The sequence below is a fragment of the Haemorhous mexicanus genome, chromosome 1 (assembly GCF_027477595.1).
Source record: "Haemorhous mexicanus isolate bHaeMex1 chromosome 1, bHaeMex1.pri, whole genome shotgun sequence".
Classification (NCBI taxonomy): domain Eukaryota; kingdom Metazoa; phylum Chordata; class Aves; order Passeriformes; family Fringillidae; genus Haemorhous; species Haemorhous mexicanus.
The window spans coordinates 106,125,990-106,137,294 of NC_082341.1; the positions used below are offsets into that span (position 1 = coordinate 106,125,990).

General features: G+C 36.8%; 1 long non-coding RNA gene across 1 annotated transcript; it reads left to right on the forward strand.

The window, feature by feature from the left end:
- The first annotated feature begins 1,240 nt into the window (after window positions 1–1,240).
- On the forward strand, window positions 1,241–10,875 carry LOC132330729 (uncharacterized). Its single transcript, XR_009487409.1, has 3 exons — window positions 1,241–1,531; window positions 7,190–7,255; window positions 8,540–10,875. It is a non-coding gene; the product is annotated as an uncharacterized LOC132330729 (long non-coding RNA).
- Window positions 10,876–11,305: the final 430 nt, after the last annotated feature.

Below are 11,305 nucleotides of genomic sequence, written 5' to 3' on the forward strand. Positions count from 1 at the left end.
TTGAGTGTTTCATAGGATAAGGATTTCTTAAAACTCTTCTTCAGAGGAAATAATGAGAGCTTTTGCCAGCTGTAGCATTATTAGCATGGTAGTGTGGTTACAGCTTGATGCTTCCTACTGGGAAGTCTCCCCTTTGGTTTCTGACCAAAGTGATTTTGTTGGGGATCTGTAAAATTTCCCTTGCTAGGGAGTATCCTATTTTTCAGCATTGATGAAACTAAACATTGTACCTCTATGGCCCGCAATCCTCATTTTATGTCCTAATGTGGTTAGAGAAAGACCAAACCATGAACAAGAATATTGCATTTTCTTTTATAGACAAAGGCCATTTGAAGAGAACTAAGAAATATCTCCTGCATTTTGCTACTTACTCTTCTGTCATTCTCCATCCCTTTTTTCTTCCCATACTCTGAAGACTTGTACTCTGAAGATTCTGGTGGGGTGCATAATGATATTGTCTCTGGCAAATTTTTTACCCAACCTCAATGAAATGTTTCACCACAGTACTTTAAATCTCTCAGTGCCTAGAGTGAACGCGTTTGCTGATTTCTCCATGGTTATTGAAAAGGAAAATCTTTATGGGAATGATTGGTAGGGTCATGCTCCCAGGGAATAACCCATAAGATTCTGATATCCATCTACATATTATATAATTTTTTTTTTTTAGGACTGGCCACCAAAACAGAAAAGGAAACTTGTGGAGAAGTTTTCAGGAACATTTTCAAGCTATGGGAGAGACATTGGAATGCAAGTAGGCTGTTTGCAGGTCAAACTTCAGGTTCTTTCTTCTCTTTGAAAATGCTGCAATTATAGCTGGAGGAATTGTTTGTACATGCACATTTGTAAACTTCATTCAAAGAGACTTGCAATGAAAAAATTAAAAAGTTGATCATAAACAGAATTACATAGGTCCAAAACTCATTACCAGGAGTTTTACTAAAACCAGCTGTGTGTAATATTGATATGAGACAGAACAGAATGGCTTGTTCATAGCAGGCAAAGTTTCACTGCTTAATAATGACTACTTTGGATTCAGTCCAGTGAATAGTTTAACTTTATAAATAATGCAATCTTGCAACAATTTCCTTTCTCAAGATTTGATCTCCTTAATGATTTCAAACCTGCCCTGCCCCATGGTATTATTACACTGCTTTAAATGGCTGTGAAGTGCTGCCTTCTGGTAGCTATGTGGACTTTTTTCTACTCTCTCTTTCAAACTGACCCTTCAGTTAAAAGTAAATTGTCAAAAAAGAAAAGAAAAAGAGGGTCACACTGTCTCTGCGTGACTCGTTCTACTGGAGACAACCACAAAATGAGCCTTCTTTTCAACTCTAGTGTCACTTTATTCATTTCTCTTGGGGATTACTTTTTTATCTTTGGGGACTTATTTAATTTCAGTGTCTTTCAATGCCAGGAGAATAAGCATTTCTATTTCATACAGTCAAGAGAATGGAGAAGGTGTGGAGGTGACTGGCTGCACATCTCCACTGGTTGAAGAAAGACAGATTCTGGTTGTGCACCTTCATGTCAGGTATTGCCCATAAGAATGTCTCCCTACCTGTGAAGTTTTGGACATACTGCTGTAAAAAGTGGAAGTCTTTTTCTCTAGTCATACTTGGTCTTCTCTGTCCAAAACATTCCTCAGAGCATATGGTTGCAAATCAGGAACCATAACCCTACAGTTCCTTAGGGTTTTAGAAAAGTGATGAACCTGCATTTTGGGTTTGAATCTGTGTGGTTTGTATAGTATCAATTCAAATGTTTCTATGCATGAAGGATGAAAGGTGAATTAATGCAGAGGGGAGCTGAGGTTTCACCAGGGGATGAGTCATCTCAGAGTTCACATTTGTGTGTGTGCATGCTTTTGTGTATGTTTGACTTTTGGTTTTGTTACTTTCATTTACTTACAGATGGCTAAAAAGGAATCAGGTGTCAGCTTCCTCTGACTTCTGTACTCCTACAAGATCCATAAAAATGGATCTTGACTGATGTTTTCTATGTGTTTGGAATTCCTTCTGCATAATTTCTATTCACTTATATAAACAAGGCTGCTAACAAATACTAAATTTCTAAAAGCATTGAAAGGATAGAATAGAAACTGAATGGCTGTGACAGACTGTACCATCTGTCATTCACTCAACCTGGAGACAAGGTTTTGAAGACTTCAGGCAATAGAGCTCCATTTCAAAAGTGCTGGAAAGCTACTTGCTGCAGCAACCTCCATCTGGAATCAGTGGTGAGGTCAGTGACCTAAACTCCTCAGGAGGACAGGCAGTGGGCAGTGGATTTATTCTGTATCACTGCCAGCTGTGCGGAAATACAGTGGAAGTAATGGCTGCGCCAGGTCTGCCAGCTTTCCTGACTTTATTGCAAGGCTTGCTACTGTTTCCCTTTCTCCATTTCAACTACTGTAGTTCTATGATTGCACAAGGCTTTTGGCCTTTATATGGTTAGAAAGCATTTCTAAACCCCAGATTAGGGAGGTAAAGCATGGGAAAGCATGAGGAGGTGAGACTACAAGTCATTGCTGTGAGATACTCAGAGTTAAAGAAGAAATTTTTTTTTCTGTTGCTCACTAATTTTGGATGCTTCCTCAGGATTCACTCTCTTGTGTAAAGGCAATTTAAAAATTACATTTTACCTTTAGATTCAGCCTATATTAATATATACTTGTAATACAGATTTTATCATCTACCTTACAAGTTTTCATTTAAAGCCCCTAACCTGCTTCACTCTCTAGATAACACATCAGAAAATTATATCTTTGAGACTTTTTTCTCCCCAACTATCCTAATTAAAATTACTCACCACATACACTGTCTGCCTTCTATCATGCTCTGTCTTGTTGGTGAGATAGAATCAATTTTAATTACAAATGAACTCTTGGTATTTTATCCTCTCTGTAGAATCCACAATAGAGATGACAGGAAATAAGAATTTAACTGAAAAAACAAAGTTAAACAAAGTTAAGTAGTTTTACTCTTTGTTTGAGTCACAATAGTAGAAAGTGTGAGGAAAAAAACCCTCACAAATCACCATGGAAGAACACTTGATGCTTTTTATAGCTTCATTGTTCTCTATGATTTGCATTCTTCAGATGCTGAATTCAGAAATATAAATTATGAAGATTTTTATCTTGAATACCAACACAAAATTTCACTGGCTTTTTAGAGTAAATATTTCCTTTTAAAGACGCATAGATATCCTCTTCACATCAAAGAAACAATCTCACATATAATTGGAATGATTTTATGCTTGTGATCTATTTACTGAAAAATGCAACATTATTTTACAGGCAGTGCCTCTTTTTTTGCACTATCATTCCCATCTCAACCCATCCCCGCCTATCTCATCCCACCCTATCCCTAAATGAAATTTGGTAAATTTTCCTAAATGGAATGCTGGTATTTCAAAAACCGACAAAAGATTCTAAAGCTGAAATCCAGCACATTAATTTTTCCAGTTCTGGTAAGTACTGTATAAAATTTTTTGAGAATGGTCCTTAAATAATCTTTTTCGAATTAATTCCATGAGCAATTTGTTTGCAGCTTTTAATCTTTGTTTTTTCCATGTTAACTTTTATCTCATCTATTATTCCTCAGATGTGCACACGTGATTCTTGTAATGATTTATTCATTTGCAGAAAAATACAGAAGTGTATAATCATTTTTGTGCCAGACATTCCTAAAACAATTGTCGTAGGCATATCCTGAACACCCTGTATTCAAAAACAGACTCAGTCTGCAAGTGATTACTAGAGATGACTGCAAGCAATGCAAAAGTTGTTTTTACATATTTTCATCTCTTATTTCTGTGTCTCTGAGACATTCAGAATTACACCAGTAATTCTTTGAAGAGTGCAACTGGCTGGTAGCACTTTTGGGAAAAACGTCCCTGTAGTTTGCTGTCAGGTGGGTGAACACCAGCTCTTGGTGTTGCAGAGCACAGAGAAATACAGTCTATAGAAGGGCTACTAGAACATACTTCTAATCATACTTTCTACATTCTCTAATGCATTTCTTCTGTACCCCATAATAGATTCTTAGATACTGGAAGAAAGTGGCAGTTTGACCACTGTCTTTAGAAAGATGTGTGTTTGATTCTTAGAGTAGAGAATAGTTCAGGATAGAAGTGTGCTACAGAAACTCTAGGTTAGTAATGACTTTAAGTTGATTTAGCCAGGTATTGGTGTAGTTTATGATGAAAAATATGACCAACCAGCAGATGAGAGTTGCTTCTGTTGTTAATTCGCACTGTAGAAAAGCTATCCACAGGATGCACCTTTCTCTGAACCTCACAAGCAGACATTTTTTTGCATGAAAACAATCAAAACCTGTGTTGGAGGTCTCACAAATCAAGTTCAAGTCTACTTATGTGGATACTTCCAATGTATTTCTCCTTGTAGTGGGGTCAGAAACTCCAAAGAGGTTCTTTCTGAAACATGTGTCACAGCAAAACACATGGAAATTTATTTTTTCCTGTTAAACATTTGAAAACTTGCTTGAAAGCCCATACAGTATTATTTACTAATGTACTCCAGATACAGTTCTATTCTAAAATACAAATAAATTTATTGGCTTTCAAGCAGACAGATGTTATAAATAATGAGCACAGGGGGTTAAACAAATCACACCTTCAAGTTCTTTTGTATAAGCATGAGGACAAGAAATGTATTCTTGTTATCATAATAATATAAGCACGAGGACAAGAAATGTATTCTTGTTATCATAGTAAAGTTAAGTATCATTTATACTCACAAAAGTCTAGGCATTTGCTGTTTAAGAAAGAATGTACCTTACCTTAACAGGCTTGCCCCACAATTTTTAAAATGGCACTTCCTCCAAGTAAATATTACAATCTTTGCAAAGGCAACCCAAGGCCATATTGAAGTCTCATTGAGAGTAATATAAATCTAGGAAAAATCCAATAATCAAATTCAACCTTTTCCCTATTTTCTGTTGCATTCATGAAAATGAGTGGTTGGGTTTTCCATAAAACCATGGAAGTGCTCTTTGATTTTAGGAGTTTAGGTTGGGGGACTTGCATGCATTGTGCTGCAATGTCTTTTACATCATTAAGCCTAGGAGAAATAAAGAGGAAAAATAATCCAGCAGGTTATATCTCTTCCAGTATGAGGCTCAGTCACTGAATGAAAAGAATCTCAATTGTGTCAATTCAGTTATGAGGTGCTTTCGCACTATGGGTAAGTGTAGATGAAATCTGAAAGCAGTTACAACAGTATTTGTCAAAATAATTCCTACAAATTTATAGAGGTCTATTTTTAATTATCCAGACATTGGCTCTTTCAGAGCTGATTAATAAATGGGATAAAAGAGAGATATGTTCAAGTTTGACTCAGAATTAATAATAAATGTAAATCTCTTGAGAGTCAAAAATACTTGGCTAATGGAACACAAGGTGTTTACAAATATTTGATGAGATTCATTTGAAATTTACAGGTCGCTTTTTCACTTTTTCAGTATTAGGAGTTTGAATTCTACAAATAAGAAAGCAACAGTGGTGAAAGAAATAATCTACTGCTTGATTCAGAAAACTGGCAGCTCTTACCCTTGTTATTTTAATGAGGATAAAGCCAACTTCACTTTATTTAAAAAAGTTGCTTCACTTCTCTTCCTATTATAAGCTTCATCAATTTCTATCTCATTCAGACATGAAATAGGAATGTTAAGTTATTCTTTAAAGGGCAGAGAAAACTTCATAATATATTCTGTCACAGGAATTATTTTAACACTTGTCCAGTGTTTTCATTGTCTTTGCCCCTTGTTGCAGTAATTGTCTGGGTATGTTTGTAAGGCACAAGTAGTAAGGGGTATTACCTGAATTTTAGCCCTTCCACAGTGTTGATAAGGGGGGATAACTACATCACACTCAGGGATGAGTCTTGGGTTGTACTGTGCTTAGGTACAGCAAAACCATTTCTGAGCAGGGTCTGAAGGAAGTGAAAGTTTGCTGCAGTTTACCCACCTGGATTAGTGCATTGCAAACCAGGAATGGTTTTAGGTCTGGCTGGAACTCATCCATCTCATAAGGAGAAAATATCCTATGAATAGTGAGGGCTTTCTTCAGGCTCCCACACCTCAGCAGTAGATACAATCTTTCACAGATGAAGGAATTGCCTGGGAAATTATCTTAAGAACCATTGAAACAAATAATTCTGGCTGTGTGTCCAGACACCCACAGACAAGTTCAGAAAGAGCTCAGGAAAATAGTGCCTTTGGAGGTACTCTGCTGGATTGTGCTAATCTACTTGTAGGGATCCCAGAACCTGGTTAGCAGTTTGTTCACAGGCAAAACCAGAGGAGAGTTTAGGGACGTTGTAACAGAGGGTATAGGCACAGACTTACTGCCTATACTATTAAAAGATGTGTAGCATCACAGCAGGAGTTGCTGCAGAAAAAGCTGTTTCTATAAAACTCATCTCCTTGCAAATTAAAGTGAAATATGTCCGGAAAAATGTTATTGAAGTATTGAACTCCTGCCCTACAAGCTCTTTCACAGAAGCATTGTTTTGTAACTTGCTCACATTTTATTTTTCTCAGAAATTGATGGGAGACATGACAACCTGCATTAGAACTAAATAGCAACACAAAAAATAAAATGACTATTCAAGCTAATAGAGGAATCCAGCAGTAATTCAGAAGATGTATAAAAGTTTTTTTGATAAATAATTTGAATTAGATTACCAGTGACTGGAGAAAGTATTTCAGGGGTTTCCATCTATACTTGGGTGACTAAGGCCAGTGAGAGTCACTTACCAGCACTGTGGTTATAGCTTTGGGATTTAATTGTGCTTTTTCTGTATTAACAAGGCAGTAGGGAAGACTGGGGTCTGCACTGATGCATAGCTGACAGAAAAGATATTCTCCTGATGTTATCCAGGGTTGATCTAGTCTTAAAAGTTGCTATCATGTGAAGACTGGGAATCATGCACTGGGTGCTATGAGACTCTAATGCATCATATACTTTATCTCTTACTGCAGTGCTTTCAGCACCACTTAAGATTGCACTTAGAAACCAGACTGAACAGACTCCATAAAAATTAACTATTCCCATCAATGAATGTCCTCTTCCCAATGTTTTTGAAGGAAGAGTTTTCTTCCTTTCAGTTGCCTTTTCCCTAGCAATAACTATCATCCTAATTGGCTGTAATTTATACCCTCATTATTAGGAAATCCAGGGAATGAAAGCTGAGAGACAACCACAAGATCTGCTGAATCTGAATCCACATGTAATGGTGGGTAAATGCTTGCACACATCTGCAGAGCTTTGCTTACACACTCTCCCTCCCTGATGTAGGTATGAAGGATTTGGCTTGAAAAGAGCTAAATCTGTGAACAGTAAGTGCACCAGAGAAGAATTCAAAATGCCTACTGCTTGTCACCACAATAATACTTATGATGACAAAAATGCCCCTCAGATGAATTAGTTTTGCCTCCAACAAAAAGAAAATTGCAAAAGGGCTGCCAAAATGCAACTCCCTTTTACAAAGAATGTTTCAAGGAGCTTTCCAGCAATATTAAGGAGTTTGAAGATAAGACTGTCACTGGCGAAGAGATAACTACATAATTATTAAGAAGAAGGAATTGCCAGTCACTGCTGCTCCAAGAGAACTTGAATTATTCTGAAATAAGCTAGTAAGAAAGGATGTGGAAGATCCTTTAAAATATCAGAAAATGAGAAAGTATATGTTAAGATGGTATGTGGACAAAGGGATCAACGAGGCAGATGTGGGAAATGATTTGGTCAAAAGAATAACATTTTTAGTATTTCATGTGAAAAATCCACAGCTATATATGGGATCTGCAGGTTGACAGTAGGCATTTGCATGTGTATGTATATAGAAAAGTGATAAAATTTAGTAAAATGTGACACTTTGCATTCACATACCAAAAAGTATTGTAGCCAAGAACATTCTTGATTTCAAGGACAAGAGCTCAGTTAGACATGAACTGGAGTAGCCTGACTATCTTTGAAGGAGATCCATGGTTGTGTACCCCTAATAATCAGTTGCACACATCATTGAGTCAAAAGTGACCATCTGCATTTTTTTTCTTCTGCCTCATATCTTGTTTATACGATATAGAACACTGATTTTTTACTTTCTCTTTAGGGACTTCCACTTCATTATTGGCTTTCCTTTCCCATACCTAACTGATATTTGAGCTATTAGCAAAATATTTGAACCATAATTATAAGCCATTAACTTCCTATGATGAATATGTATATATGAGAATGATTTATCTTATTAGATAAAAGAATTATCAGGTACTGCACAAATTTCCCTTCAACCAGTAGATTACACATAGAGTGCTCTGAACTTCTGGCCCTGTCATGTTCGATCAGCAGGCAGCTCTTGCTTTGTTCAGAACCATCATGCTGCTATTTCTGGAGGAGTTTGACATCAGGAAGGCAGCCTGTAGTATTATTTGGAATTTACAATAAAAGATCCTTAATAGTGATTCTTTTTTGGTGCAGTTATAAGCTAGCTGTATAGTTGTTGATCTTCTCTGTCTTTCAGGCTTTTGTTGGCCACTGTGATTTTACAAGATTTTACAAGATGTGGGTGTAAGATTTTGCCTCTGGGCCAAAAGTAAGAGTCTGCATAACAAACTTGTATCCTTGAGCCTTACTGTAACTATGGAGACTGGGAAAGGAAAGAGCTTTCTTCAAGGACTTCTGAGCAGGAGAAGGGTCATGGCTGGAGAAAAAGGCCAAACAACTCTGCACTCAATAAACTGAAGCAGGAAACCGCAGCATGACTCATTTCTTATGCGTAATGTATCATCAGAGCTCTCCCGTTACAGTTCACTGGTGGAAATGAAGTTCATCTTTCTCTGGCTTTCAGGAAACTGCTGAGAGAAAACTCCTTTAGGCAAGCCACAGCTCCAGTGCTGGGTGTTTTGCAAGCAGAAGAGCAATGCTGATACCGGACTGCTGTTAGATCCAAACTGATACTTGGCATTGTCTTACCCCTGACCGAAGTTTCAGGTTCTCTTCAAACCACCTTTGCTTGGTGAGAACTTTGGTATCCTGGTATCCATAGCCTCAGTGTGGAAGACAACTCTTTTCTTCTTATTCTCCATGTAATAATGTGAACAGCAAGAAAAACAGCTCTGATAATGAAAATAAGCTAAAACAATGAAGTTTTTTACTGGGTTTTTTTGGACAACGATTGGCAGTTAAACCAGACCTTGAAAGCGAACCAACTTAGATTCTGTTCCAATTTTGATTTAATAATTGTTTTTGTGGGACTGTGATATGGGGACTCTTACTGAACTTCACAACAAAAATAATTGATTCTGTTCTCAAGTTTCCTGCAGGATTTTAGATTGGGGATAAAAGCACCAAGGATGTATTGAGAATGCCCAGTGATTTGGGGAGGTAAAACAGGGGGTAGAGACTCACACACAGACATAGACAGTGCTGACCTAGAGCCATCTTGCTTTTTGTTTTGTAACAAAATGTCCACAGAAGACTCCTGTCCTAAAATATTAAACCATAGACTACTGGCTGTATTTTAAAACTGTTTTTGTTTTCATAAAAAGCTACATTATAATATCTTGGCATGGTACTCAGCGCCATCAATTGTGTAAAATTCTGTTGCCTGCTGTTCTTTTCTATCATTAATAATACATCCTAAGACGGGAGTGAGAACAGAGTCTTGCAATGCTAGCTGATAAGATAGCTGAAAATGCTTCTTTCATTCCAACTAAGATGATAAAAATAAGGAGGAATCTTTCAGACTGTAGATGACAGATTCAAAGCTGAACTCGGAGCATCTGACCCTGCTCAAAGTTGTGGAACTTCACTGCCTTGGAGGAAAAGTGGAACTGAAATTTAAAAAAAAAGGAAAAAACTCCACCCTGGAGACAGTTATACTCCCAAGCCCTGAGTTTAGCCTTGAAAGTATTAGCATGATTTTCTCTATGCTCTAATGATCAGTCAGTGTACTGTAAATTAATCCTACGCAATTGAAAAAACCAATTTTTTTAGTCTACTTTTTTTCTCCTCAGTTTTTGAAGGCTTTATCCTTCCAATGTCCTGAAAATATTGCCTTTATCCTAATCTGAAAATTAAAAAAAGAAGAATTCCTAGAAATCCTATTGTTCTTCCAGGCATGTTTTTTGGAGAATAGTGCCTATAAAAGCAATGGTGATGTGCCCTTTCTTAGGAGGTAGGTCAAGAACTTCAAATTTGAGCCCATAAACAAGATGATAGGTTTCTTGCTCTCCAAATCAGTCATCTTGGAAATCTGTTTTTCATTCGAGTTTATGTTGTTCAGATGTAGCATTAGACTTTTGTTCTGTCTTTCTGCAGTGAAAATACATGTGGTTTTTGCTAATGAAGAAATTTGTTGTTTGCTTACTTTTATTCTGCTTGTCTCTTGTAGAGGGCAGTTCAGGTATACCTGAGAGGACTGGAATGCTAATTTTCATGTTGTAACAGAGAGGAGGCAGCGGACAATCTCAAATGAAGTTCTGGATCTGTCCCTCTCATGTCCCTTTATAGCTAGGGAGGCCAGCAAGCTACTTTGAAAGTAAATAAAGATATGTTGTTTCAACTCTTCAACCTGAAGAATAATTTGGCACAAGAAAAACATCTGGACTGGTCATGAGCAAAAGAATGCAAAAAACTTGGAAACGGCTTCCAGTCACAGAAACACTGAGGTTCTGAAACAGCCTTCCTATGCAACCAGTTAGATTTGCTGGGGGCTTCTTTGCATTATCTTGTTTTCAGATTATAGTTTGATAATTCTGAATGGGATTGTAAAGTGTGATTGCCAGCTTCTGCAGACAAACAGAATTATTTACTTTTATACCAATTCCTAACATATTTGGTAATCAGATTTCAAAAGAGAGGAGAACAGATTCTTTCTTTGATTCTGTTTTGTTTCTTTAGACCAAAAAATTTCTTGTTGAAACACTAATAGACATAAATTATATTTTCTTGGTAACCAAATACTTTTCATGAACATTTTGACACTAACAAGTAATACTACGGAAATCTAATTTATGAAATAAATATTTAATATAATTTATGAAATACAGATTTGAAAAGGATTTTTGCAAAGGATTTTTGCTGTGCTTAGAAAATATTTTGGTTACATATTACTTTCAAATAGGTCTGCTTATATGGTAGAGGTTAAGCAGTTACTGAAACTTCTTGTCAAATATACAGTAAAATAAAGAACTCCTTCTTCTGGGAAAGAAAAATGGTTAGGAAGAGTGAGACTGTGGGGTCACAAGCACTGTGAGCCAGTCTAAATGCAGGTTACCACCCAAAG